Raw genomic sequence first — 12,658 nt, forward strand, 5'->3', positions numbered from 1 at the left:
GTTCGTAAAAACATCTGGAAGAATGGCAAAGGTAACAATTATAAAATTTAAGTGCAAGTACCCTGTGTGAGTGGGAAAGGTATTGCCCAGAAGTCGTATGGTTGTCTATAGAAAGTCCTGGTGCCAATGGGACTGCCTCACCAGGAGTTGATGGCCAAAAAGACCCTTGGGTCTCCCACACCATAAAAGCTATTGCCATTGCTATTGGTTGCATGGTAGAACTAGATGGTAAGATCACATCACCAAAGGCACGGCACATTTTGGCTAGAAGACATAAAGAAATTGGACTAGGTCTGAACCAGAATCTCCCTTCCTGCTGGCTAGTTTTGACAGTGTCATAAGTCACTGCATGGAATTCTGGGGGAAAAAATGTCACTGACAACTATGGACACTGAATGCTGCAGTACCAAGACATGCCTACTGAAGCAGAGGTGACACAATTGTTACCGGTACATTTCTGACTATAGTTAAGGCCCACTCCATAGACGGGAACTCATATCTGGTACCGTAAGCCAGAGCAAAATCCCAGGGCTTAGAGAGGTCATAAGTCTCAGAGGGGAGGTCATGGCTAGCATTTGTTACGTAGATGTTCAGTCCCAGTCTGATTTCTCTTATATATCCTGTCAGGCTGCCTTCTAGATGTCATGTGTCTACTCATAGATGCCTGCTATCAGCCTTGGTTGATTCTGCATCATAAAATCATTCTGATCATAAGATGTTTTTTGTAATGGACAGTCCCTTAATGGAGTCATAACCAGTTGAGCTCTTGAGAACAAATGACTCTTGCCATGGCAGCAATATATACATTACAATACCTTGGGCAGGGTAGCTTGAACAGAAGAAATGGTATCTCTCTCAGTTCCAGAACCTGGGACCTCAAACACAAGGTCACAGCACAGTTTTCTTCTGGGGGTAGCAAGATGACGCAGTGGGTAAAATCACTGGACTCATGACCTGGTATCTGTTGCGGTATAATTTAAAAAGTGGGCAGAAATGGTTCCTGCGAGTTCCCACTCCGCATGGATCCACGGGAGCCATGCGCTCTAGCTGTCTCTCTGTCAGCCGCTTTCACACACTGTCCCCTTGGTGGGTTTTTACCACACCTGACACACACACCGCATTCCACAGGCCGTGCTAGCGTGGTCCCACGCCAGGCTAGCCCCAAGCATTCTATAGCTTAGCCCAGCTTCCTATCACGGACTCTGCTCACACTCCCAAAAACCCAGTGAAATCAAGACTCAACAAACTGTAACCCAATAATCAGATTCATATGTTAAATTCTCAATCCACTATACATCCACACAATAAACTTATAACCAATTGATAAGTATATAAACTGCCCACCTAGATAAAATAAAATTGCCTACAGAAATCCATCCCAGCTACCTTGACAGTTCAGGACCACCCAGATCTGGGTCCTCCTTCTCGTTCTCCATCTCAATTCTCCCTCCTTCTTCTTCTCTCCCTCCCTACAAAAACTTGTCCCCGCCTTATTCTTTTACTGTCCAATTATAGCCTTGATCTAACTTGTGCCAGCCCTTACCTGCATAATGGCATCAAACTCCATCTCTAGATGCCATGGTGGAGAAGAGAGCTGACTTCTGAGAATTGTCCTCTGACCTCCACACATGTACTCACACGACCAACATCATACACACAAGAATAATCAATTTTTAATTAATTCATTTTTTAAAGAGCTTTTCTTTCCCTCTAAGGTCTCTGTGCTCGGTTCGTTGAGGGCCGTCGTCTGGTATCTTTGCCTGGTCTTTCCTCTGTGCACATACATATCTGTGCTCTGCTCTCTTCTTCCTATTGGGACATCAGTTGTATTATATCAGAGCCTACCCCAAAGACCTCATTATGGATTTCATTACCCCTCTAAAGCCTTTATCTCCCAATTCTACCACATTCTGAGATAATGAGAGTTAAACCTCCGACACGCAAATTGGGGGGGGGGGGTGGATGAGGATGGTTCAACCGCAGCGGTAATGGCACACTTTGTCTTAGAGCTGGTCCTGAGTAAATACACTATGTCTTTGAGGAAGAAAGTAGCCGTACAGCCAGAGAGGCAAGGTTGCCATGTGGTCCACAGTTTGTCCCTGTGTCCTGTAGTCTCCAGTGGATGGCCAGACTCATAGAGAAGTAGACACAGCACTGTCAGCTCAGTGTGGGATTCTTCTGCCCCGAGCCTGAGCCTGAGCCACAAAGAGCTGGTATGAACCCCTGCAGAAAATAAGGGGGGCAGCCTGGGCACAGCTGTGGCCTTGCTGTGGCCTGGAACTCTACATCCATCGCCTACAGTTGGGTGGCCTCAGAAGCACAAAGATGCATTTCCCACTGTTACGGGTTTGTTCTGTTCTGTTCTTTCTTTGAGACAGGATCTCACACATCCCAGGCAGGCTGGGAACTAGCTAGCTATGTACCTAAGGACGACCTTAAACTTCTGTTTGCAGGATGTGGGCTGCCGAATTTGGAATCACCTAGGAGATTCCTCTCTGCTGTGTCTGTGAGGGTCTTTGCAGGGAGCTTGATCAAGGAAAGAAAAGCTAGAAACCTAATGCAATGGAAACTGCCAGGAATCTATGAGGGTGACCCTAGCTAAGACTCTCAGCCATCGGGGAATATGGACCCCGAACCACCAGCCGTATCCCATAACCAGGCAAGACTTCTAGTGAAGGGACTGGGACACCAACTCAACCACAAAATCTTTGACCTACGCCTACACTACGTGCCAGGGTAAAGATGATACAGAAATTGTGGGAGTGGCCAATCAATGACTGGTCCAGCTTGAGACCCACACATGAGAGGAAACCACCAGACACTGCCTGGAGAGCCAGGACCTTGAGGTCAGATAGCCCAGAGACCTAGGATAGAATCAAACATGACTAGAAAAAAAAAAGTCAATGAAATGATTCCTAATGACGCTGTGCTATACTCACAGACCAGAGCCTAACCCAATTGTTATCAGAAGGCGTCACCCAGCAGCTGATGGAAACAGACGCAGAGACCACAGCCAAACATGAGGAACATGAGCTTGAGGAATCCTGAGACAGAGGGGGGTCAGAGACACACCAGGAAAACCCACAGAATCAACTGACCTGGGTTTCTAGGAGCTCACAGAGACTGAACCACCAACCAGGCAGCCTGCATGGGACTAACTACATATGTTACAGTTATATAACTTGGTCTTCTTGTGGGACTCCTAACAGTGGGAACAGGGGCTGTGTCTGACTCTGTTGCCTGCTTTTGGGACCCCTTTCCTCCTATAGGGCTGCCTTGTCCAGTCTTAATAGAAAAGGAGGTGACTAGTGTCACTGCAGCTTGATATGCCACAGCTGGTTGACATCCGTGGGAGGCCTATCCTTTTCTGAAGGGAAATTGAAGTGGAGTAGATCGGGGAAGGGGGAAAGGGGAGAGGGGGCGGACTGAGAGAAGAATGGGGGCCCTGCAGTGGATATAAAAGAAAGAAGGAACAGGAGAGGAGGGAAGGCAGGAAGGCAGACAAACAGGCAGACAGAGTGTTTAGGATGGTATACTGGCTGGTTTTGTGTGTCACCTTGACACAAGCTAGAGTCCTCACAGAGAAAGGAGCCTCCCTTGAGGAAATGCCTCCGTGAGATCCAGCTGTAAGGCAGTAAGACATTTTCTCAATTAGTGATCAAAGGGGGAGGGCCCATTTTGGGTGGTGTGGTCGCTGGTCTGGTAGTCCTGGGTTCTATAAGAAAGCAAGCTGAGCAAGGCAGGGGAAGCAAGCCAGTAAGCTGCACCCCTCCTTGGCCTCCACATTAGCTCCTGCCTCCAAGTTCCTGCCCTGTGTGAGTTCCAGTCCTGACTTCCTTTGGTGATGAACAGCAATGTGGAAGTGTAAGCTGAATAAACCCTTTCCTCCCCAACTTGCTTCTTGGTCATGATGTTTGTGCAGGAATAGAAACCCTGACAAGACAGATGGGGAGATAGCTCCGCAAGTGAAGGTGCTTGCTGTGGAAGCCCAGCGACCTGAGTTTAGTCCCTGGAATTCGTGGTAGGAAAAGAAAACCAACCCCTGAAAGGTGTCCTCTTACATTTGCACATGCACGCACGTGCACGCACATTCACACACAGACTTGAAAGAAAAAAAAAAGAATTCTTATCAGGTTTTTAGAACCACACAGGCTTGTCTGAGGTGGGGTTTGTTTTAAGCAGGCTGGCATCAACGTGGAGTGTAGCTGAGGACTGCTTTGAAGACCCAATCCACCTGCCTCCACCTTCCAAGTCAGGTTTTACTACTGTTTACTCGCCCTTCCCATATAGCTTTAAAACAATGGTAATTAGGACTGTGGATGTAGTTCAACTGAAAAGTATTTGTCTGGCACGCAAGAAGCCCTAGGTTCAACCTAAGCACCATATAAACCAGGCATGGTAGCACACGCCTGTTTTTATGAAATATAATGTGACAAGGGGGTACCACGGTGGGCCCATGCCAAGGTATGCCCCTGAGAAATTACACCATTCAACAGATCTGTCAAAGGGGTTTATTGAGGGAAGGAGGGAGGAAGGAGGACCTGGGGAAGGGGTATAGGCAGGTGGGTGGGCAGGAGCAGTCATGAGGGCAGAGAAAAGGGGGGCAGAGAGGGAGAGGATGCTGAGGACAGAGGGGTGGGGGTGGGGTGGGGTCCTTTTATCCAACCGCATGCACCTGGCAGGTGGCAGATGATGATGTAAGCAGTAACTAGGTCCCTGGGGGCAGGCCAGCGGAATTGCCTGTTCACTAACACCTGTAATCTCAGTGTTTAAAGGGAAGGTCAGAAATCCAAGGTCATTCTTGGCTACAAGGTGAGTTCCAAGTAGGCCTGGAATATATGACATGAAGCTCTGTGTGTGTGTGTGTGTGTGTGTGTGTGAGAGAGAGAGAGAGAGAGAGAGAGAGAGAGAGAGAGAGAGAGACCATCAAAGAGAATTACTTCTTGCATACGTGAGCTTATGAACTAAAATGAGAACATTTCTGTGCTCTGGTTCCTGATATAGACACTAGTACCTGAGAGCCTGTTTGAGAAAGGCCAACAGAGGAGGAGAAGGAAATGGGAGCAGAGGAGCTTGGTAAAGCTCCTAGCCTTGAGGTTCCCTGTCCCCAGCAGCAGACACTGATCTTATCACAGGCACATACTTGCCCTCACAAGTGTGTTCCTACCTTAAAGTTGTTAAAGAGGATGAACGGCTCACAGCCAAGGGCTGACTATGCCCTGCTAGTCCCCCAGGGCCTCCAACCCACCCTAATCCAGGCAGGAACCCAACTGGTATTCTTTAAAAACTGGTCAACATACATAGATGCAAAAGAAGCCCAGAGCTGCTCAAAGATGAAGTAAATGGGGACAGTCTCCTGCAGCAGGGCTCCCTCGGGGACAGAGGGAAGCCATGGTCTGGAGCTCACGTTGGCCAGGCAGGGGGGGAGGGGCCAGCACAGAGCTTGCAACATCCCCCAGGTCTCTCAGAAACCAGCTCCAGGCCTTCCAAGAAACCAGGGGAACCGTCGCCATGCGGTCTCTTTCCTGTCATGATTTATTCAATTAAGCTGTGTCTGAAAATATCCTCGGCAGGTGGCTTATTTTCCGCAGGGCCAGGATGTGGGAGGGCACAGAGCGAAGCCTCCTAATAGAGCCCTGAGGCGGACAGATTAGACAGACACCGGCCAGCCTGGTTCACAGTTAGAGATACTGAGGCTGGGAAAGCAACAGATCTCACCAGGCTCCTGCAAGGCCAAGAGTTCATGAAGAAGAGAGAAGGAAGGCTGAACTAGATCTAGAGAAAGAAAACATGTCCTCTCAGCCAGGACAACAGAGAGACCACAGTGCCCTAGGCCTCAAGAACTCAAACCTGTACCTGCTAGCCCAGCTCTCTGAGAGAGAGGCAGGGTCTGAGTGAGGAGACCCAGGCCCAAGCTGAAAGAAAGCAGCCCCCAAGGGGAAGCCAAGGCTCTTGAGTCCCCACCGACCTCAACCCCGCCCCCCAACCTCATCCTACCCCTGCATGCTCAAGAGCCAAAAAGGCAAGTGCGAACCCTCTGGGCCATCATGTCCTCAACTCAATATAGACTTTGTAATGTGCCCGCTTCACAAAACCACCTGACAGTCTGCAGCCGTTAGAAACAGGGACTTGGGTGAACCTTTTTAGACTGGGAGGCTGTTTCCCTTCATCTGTGATATAGGGCTGTGAGGAAGGGCTGCTGAAGAGACAGGTCGGATGCTGTGTAAAACCCCAGAGACTGCCTGGACTCCGGCGGTTGAGGAACTCACTCTTACCCTCCCCCTGTTTTCCAGCCATTACCCTTTAAATGTAAGAACGGTGCCGCTGTGGGAAAGCCCTAGGTCATAGATAATGAATGAGAAATGACTCTTCAGCCCACTTGTTTCTACTCAAGAGGGCACCGCCTTAAACAGCACGGATGAAAAAGCTTCTGGAGGTAAAACTCCAGGAACGTCCATCACTGGCTGCACCGAGCCATCTCTTCACCGGAAGAGGCAGACGGGGAATGGCGGAGGCATGACAGGAGGAGGAACACAGCAAAATGACCAGTGTGCGCCAAGGTCCCACCTAGAGGTTTCCTGATGTTATCTGAAAGTAAAAATCCCTATTTTAAAATGAGCTTAATTTACACAAACCGGCGATCAAGGTCGGTGTCGAGTAATGTTTCGTGAAGCATCATGGGAGCCCTTTCCTCAGCTCGCTAACCGCCCGCCGCTCCAGCCTTTGCCCTTCTCTTTCTTAAATAAGCTGTTTGTGTATCAGGCATCACTGGACTGCAAGAGTCTAGAACTGGGTATCCTTTCCACTCAGATTCCCTGGCTGGCACTCCTAAACATGCCTGCTCAGACAGTCTGGGCTTTCTGAGCAGAAAGCAGCTCCCACAAGACCCCTTTCCTGGGAACCAAAATCCCTCCTCCACTAGCGTTCCCAACATTTTGAGGCAAGTGAGATGCTTAGTGGATAAAAGTCTTTGCCACCAAGCCTGAGGACCCTAGTTCAATGCCCAGAACCCATATGGTAGAAAGACCCAAGCCCTACAAGAGATCCACTGACCTCCCTAGACACAACCCCATACATACACTAACACAGAGAAAATTAAGTGTAAACTATTTTAATTTTAAAAGACGCCCACTTCTTGTACCTGGTGACCCTACATTGGCACAGCGTTCTCATCCAAAGACCATAGTTTACATTAGGGTTTACTGTAAGGATTTAGTTCACACAGAGACACTTAATCTCCACGTCCTGACAGTCCTGAGTGCCTCCACCTCTCATCCCTCAGCTCCAGGACCACTGATCTTTTTGCTGTCTTCATTATTTGTCCAGAGCATCCTCTGGTTGGAATAAAATGGTATGTAGCCTTTTTGTTCCTCTGGCTTCTTGAGTTAAGACCCACGTGAGGTTCTTTTCATGACTTGACAACTCATTTCTTAATTCTAAATTATTCCATTGTCTGGGTAAGAATATATTTTTTTTATTCCTTTATAATTTTATGCCTCTCTGTATAGTGAATTTTGATCTTTTGGTCATCCAAACTTCTGTTACCCTCTCTCATCCCCCTCCCTCTCCCGATGAAACCCTTCTCTCTTTAACAAACCATCATGTCCTGTGTGATCGAGAGTGTGCATGTGTGCTGTGCCTGTGCATGTAAGAGAGGGGGCTACTGAGTTTAATTAGGACTTTTTCCCACTAGCATGAAGGGAGGGCTTATTTTTTGGAGCATGAGCAAGTATTAATGGCTACACCACTGAAGAAGAAGTATTTCCCCATCCTGAGAATCATTTTAGCTAGTACTTGGGGAGAGACAGGAGAATCAAGAGTTCAAGGCCAATGTCTGGGACACAGTTCAATGTTAAAGTGTTTGCCTTTAGTCCGTGCAGGCCCTGGTTCAATCTGCAGAGCCACGATAGGAACCGATCAGACCCCATCTGATAACACAAGAGCTAAGGCTTTAGCCCAATGCTAAATACTCAGTTACCCAGCCCTTGCAAGGTTCTAGAGTTGACCCCCAGAAACACACACACACACACACACACACACACACACACACACACAAACACACACACACACACCTTTTTTTTAAAAAAAAAAAATCTCAATTTAACAATCATGTGCACAGAATCCACAGATTGAAATGTTAACGTCCATGATCTCCACATAAACTATTCACATCTCAAATTTTAGATGCTAAATAAAGATGGAAATAACGGTGCCTGCCAAACCCATGAATTCAGAGTGTGACCCAGTGTTGCAGACGCTGTAGGAACTGGGCAGCTGGCTAGGCCTGTTCAGCTGGGCGCAGGACGGCTCAGATTTGCATTTCAACAAGAACACTCTGGCCCACTATAGCCTAGGATGAATGCCAGGATTCTCTCCCCACCTCCCTGGGACTGGACAATGCTTCTGACCACAGGACAGCCAGGAACAGCTGTACCCAATTCAGAGGATCCATGGAAAATTGGTATTTGACAGCCAACCAAAACACTTAACCCAGCTCTCCTTTCAAACAGAAACTTGTTTTAGAAAGCAACTCAGGAAGGCTGATAAGAGGGCTCAGCAGGTAAAGGTACTTGTTACCAAGCCCACTGACCTGAGCTGACCCTGGAACCCACGGGACAGAGAGAACACACCCTCACCGGTTGACCTCTGACCTCCAAAGTGTGGACATCCCCACCTGCCACCGACAGGTTTTTTTTTTTAAAGGTAGAGTCTAAAAGCCAAATATGGCTTCAAAATCAAAGATGTTGGGGCTTAATCTGGAGAAAAGCAGAATGTATGAAGGCTTTAAACCAAGCCAAGGCCGTAGACAAAAATCAAGATGGAGAAGTCAGATGATGTCATAGGGGTCTCGCTTTCTCCCCATGGACTTGTCCCATGGAAGCCTTTTTCTCTTTTGAGATTTTTATCTTTATGTGTATGAGTGTTTTGCCTACATGTATATGTGTATACAGAGAAGAACACTTTTTGCCCGATGTCTGCCTTACTCCTTTTGTTGGGTGGGGTGGGAGGGAGACAGTTTCTCAATATGTGGCTTTAGCTGGCTACCCCGGAGCTCATGAGAAAGGTTACACTGGCCTCACACTTGCTGGGACCCACCCGCCTCGGCCTTCTTAGTTCTACTGGGATAAAAGGCGTGTGCTACAGCAGCTGGGTGGTTAGACGTATTTTCTAAATAGTGCTCAGCTGGCTACCATCACTCCATCCCTGCCTTTACTCTAGGTTTTTAAGAGCGCAGGGCGGTTGGCTCGGGAGTACTTGGCAATCCTCACAATAACGTTCAGCGGACTTTCGAGACAGTCGGTAAATCCTGCTGAAGAGGCGTCCCTCTCCATCCATCCCACGGCTGGCAACCCATGTCAGTTTGTACGATTCCTGGTGAAGTAAATTCTGTATTTTGTCAAAGTTGCATCAGTCAGGCTTACCAACTGCACAACTGTCCACAGGTTGTTTTGGTTTTGTTGTTGTTGTTGTTGTTGTTGTTGTTTTGGTTTGGTTTGGTTTGGTTTTGAGGTTTTTTTGGAACTATTAAGGAATCTGTGGGAGAGCCTCTGAATATCATCTGCTTGTTTCTAATCAAACATGTCCACAGGAACTTTCGGCCACACCAGTGTGAGGGCCAAAGTTATGTTACCCCTTTAGTCCCGTACTCAGAAGGCAGAATCAGATGTCTGTGAGTTCCAGGACAGCCAGGACAACAAAATATTAGAGAGAGAGAGAGAGAGAGAGAGAGAGAGAGAGAGAGAGAGAGATCTATAAAACAAAATGCCTCTTACCCGTAAACCCCACTTGCCCCAAGACAGATAACTTCCTGAAATGCTGAAACACTGGGAACTGTTGTTCAAGTAAGATAACAAGTCACGTGTTTTCACTTCAGTAAACAAGATTGGTTGCCCCAACTGCACAGGACATGTTTAATCACAAATAGGCAGGGGTTGGGGGGGTGGGGGTATAAGCAGAAAATACATCAGGACATACATAGTACACTTGCCCCCAATTGGACGAAGGCAGGAAGTGCGTAGCCTTGCGGGGTTTGCCTTTAGAAGCATCTGACTGACATCATTCAAAGCCATTCTCCGGGAGTCCTGGGTATGGATGGCCCTGGCCAGTGTCCATTGTCCTGGCAAGTATTTAGTAATGCTTACTCCAAATTTGCCTCAGCATTGTGGTAGTGGTCGTCTTCTTGCCCAGTGGGATTAACATCAGTTTTGACTGTGACGTGAGCAGAGCTGTTTGTGTTCGTATATATAGAGTCCTTAAAGGTTCTACTGGACTCCAGGACCAAGCTCACATGTGCTGCCCTCTTGAAACCCACTTTGCCATTACCGGAGGCTCAGCGTGCTGCTCCAGGCCATGGTGAAGATCCAGGAAGAGGTTCTCATTTTGTATCCCACGTGATCTGTAACTCACTAGATATTATATCCCAGTCATTATATCGCTTAGGTTTGAACTCATGATCCTCCCCGCTCAGCCTCCCAAGGGCCAAGGTCACAGGCTGTGCTACCAAACCAGGCTTCTGAGTTTTGCTCTGAGATGTCAGAACATCTTTTTCTGGGCTGGAATATTAGGGTTCTGTAGGGGACCAGACCCAACAGAATGTATATAGTTATAAAAGGGGACTTAACAGACCGGTATACAGGGTCAGAGGCTGAACAATCCCACCATGGCCATGTGGAGGCTGAGGAACCAGTCTAAGCTGCTGGAAACCTTAAGACAATGGGGAACAATGGGGGCTGGGCGATAGTTCATTGATAAAGTACTTGCCTTAACAAACACAAGGACCTGAGTTCAAACCACCCACCCCAGGAAAAAGTATAAACGTCTCAGAGGGCTGTGGTTAAGAGTGCCAGTTTCTCTTGCAGAGGAACTGGGTTCTCCTACCAGCACCCACATTGTAGCTCACACTCTTTTTAAGGATCCAGTGCTCTGTTCTGGCCTGTAAAGGACACCACATGCATGTAGAGTACAGACATACACACAGGCAAAACAACACACATCAAAATAAACTTGAAATTGAGGTTAAAAAAAAAGTCAGCATTGTGGTGTGGTGGAGACAAGTGGATCTCTGGGGCTTGTTGGCCAGTCAGCCTAACTTACTTGGTGAGTTCTAGGCCAGTAGAAGATCCTAACAGGTGAGGGAGACCTGAAGAATGACATCGAAATTGTCTTCCAGCCTATATATCACTCACCCACATGTACATATTACCTCATGTACACACATACATGTACATAGAGAGAGGAGAGAGGAGAGAGGAGAGAGGAGAGAGGAGAGAGGAGAGAGGAGAGAGGAGAGAGGAGAGAGAGAGAGAGAGAGCACAATGATGCCAGCCTGTCAGGCCCAGAACCTCCCTGGAGAGCTGCTGGTGTGAGTCCATGTTCAAAGACTGAAGAATCTGGGAATGTAATGTTGCCAGGCATGGGTGCAGAGGAAGGACCACTCACTGGTAAGTGAGCTGCCCACATGTGCACATGGCCTCCTGTTGCACTCTGGTCCCAGCCTGTTGGATGACACTGTCCACACTCAGGGTGGGTCTCCTTCCTTCAGACTGCGCACTCCCATGCCAACCATCTCCAGAAGTGCCCTCACAGGAGGGCACAGAGCATGTCCCATCCGTTTACTATGTATCTTTCAATCCAGTTGAGAAACCATCACTAGTCAGGATCTAGAACTTCAATTCAAAATCAAATCTAGACTGCTGGCTCTAGAAGCCTGCCATCCCCAGAGCAGGAAATAGGATCAGCATCAGAGGGCTGTTTATGCCTTTCTCTCGGGGAGGGCTCAATGGAGTGGTGTTTCCGCTCATCACATTCATCCTTTCGCTCTGTGTGCTTCTTCTAAATCATGTAAATGCATTACTTAATTAACTTAACTTGAAGGGCGCTTCCCAACCGAATATTAAACAAAAGAAAGCAGACACCTAAAGCCCAGGCTGCATGGATCCACCTGCAGAAATGAATGGACCTGACATTAATGTACTGTAATAAAGTCAGCCTAGGGAAATCGAGTGTCCTAATTTCAAAGCTTACTTCAGAGCTACAGTAACCAAGGAAGTGTGGCCATAAAGTCACGTGGGTGAATGGACTAAAAGTGGGGACTCCAGAAACCGTGCATCCACAGCCAGTTAACTCTTAGTGTAAGTGGTGATAGCATTCAATAGGGAAAACAATTCATGGCGGATGATGCCAGGAGACCAGGTAGCCACGTGTACAGAGGAAACCGAACCCTGAGTGTCAGACAGTGTCCACACACACCAACTCAAAATGGACCAACAAGCTAAAACAGCCAGGCATACGAGAAAAGATAACCAGGAGTCTTCACAAACTCAGATTAAAACGGGATCTCTTAGATATGACATAAAAGGCAAAGTAGACAGAGTAGAAATAGACAAGTTGGATTCCACCAAAACTAAGTGCATCAAAAGCCACCGAGTGTGAAACTAGGAGGAGCACGAGGGAGGAGAAGAGCTTGAAGGAAGCTAATGGAACACAGAGTGGGGCTAGCTGGGGGAAGGAAAGGAACAATCCAGCAGTGGACAGGAGGCACAGGAGAGGTCTGGGTGTGGGGATAAGGATGGAGGCACACAAGTATCCATACACATGCACACATGAACACAGACAGACAGACAGACAGACAGAATTAATAACACAACAAAACATTTAA

At 47.7% G+C, this 12,658-nt stretch overlaps 1 long non-coding RNA gene across 1 annotated transcript; it reads right to left on the reverse strand.

The window, feature by feature from the left end:
• Window positions 1-1,651: 1,651 nt before the first annotated feature.
• On the reverse strand, window positions 1,652-9,463 carry LOC134480042 (uncharacterized). Its single transcript, XR_010054151.1, has 2 exons — window positions 6,636-9,463; window positions 1,652-1,809 (listed from the first exon to the last, which is right to left on the reverse strand). It is a non-coding gene; the product is annotated as an uncharacterized LOC134480042 (long non-coding RNA).
• Between the last annotated feature and the right edge of the window lie 3,195 nt (window positions 9,464-12,658).

The sequence above is a fragment of the Rattus norvegicus genome, chromosome 8 (assembly GCF_036323735.1).
Source record: "Rattus norvegicus strain BN/NHsdMcwi chromosome 8, GRCr8, whole genome shotgun sequence".
Classification (NCBI taxonomy): domain Eukaryota; kingdom Metazoa; phylum Chordata; class Mammalia; order Rodentia; family Muridae; genus Rattus; species Rattus norvegicus.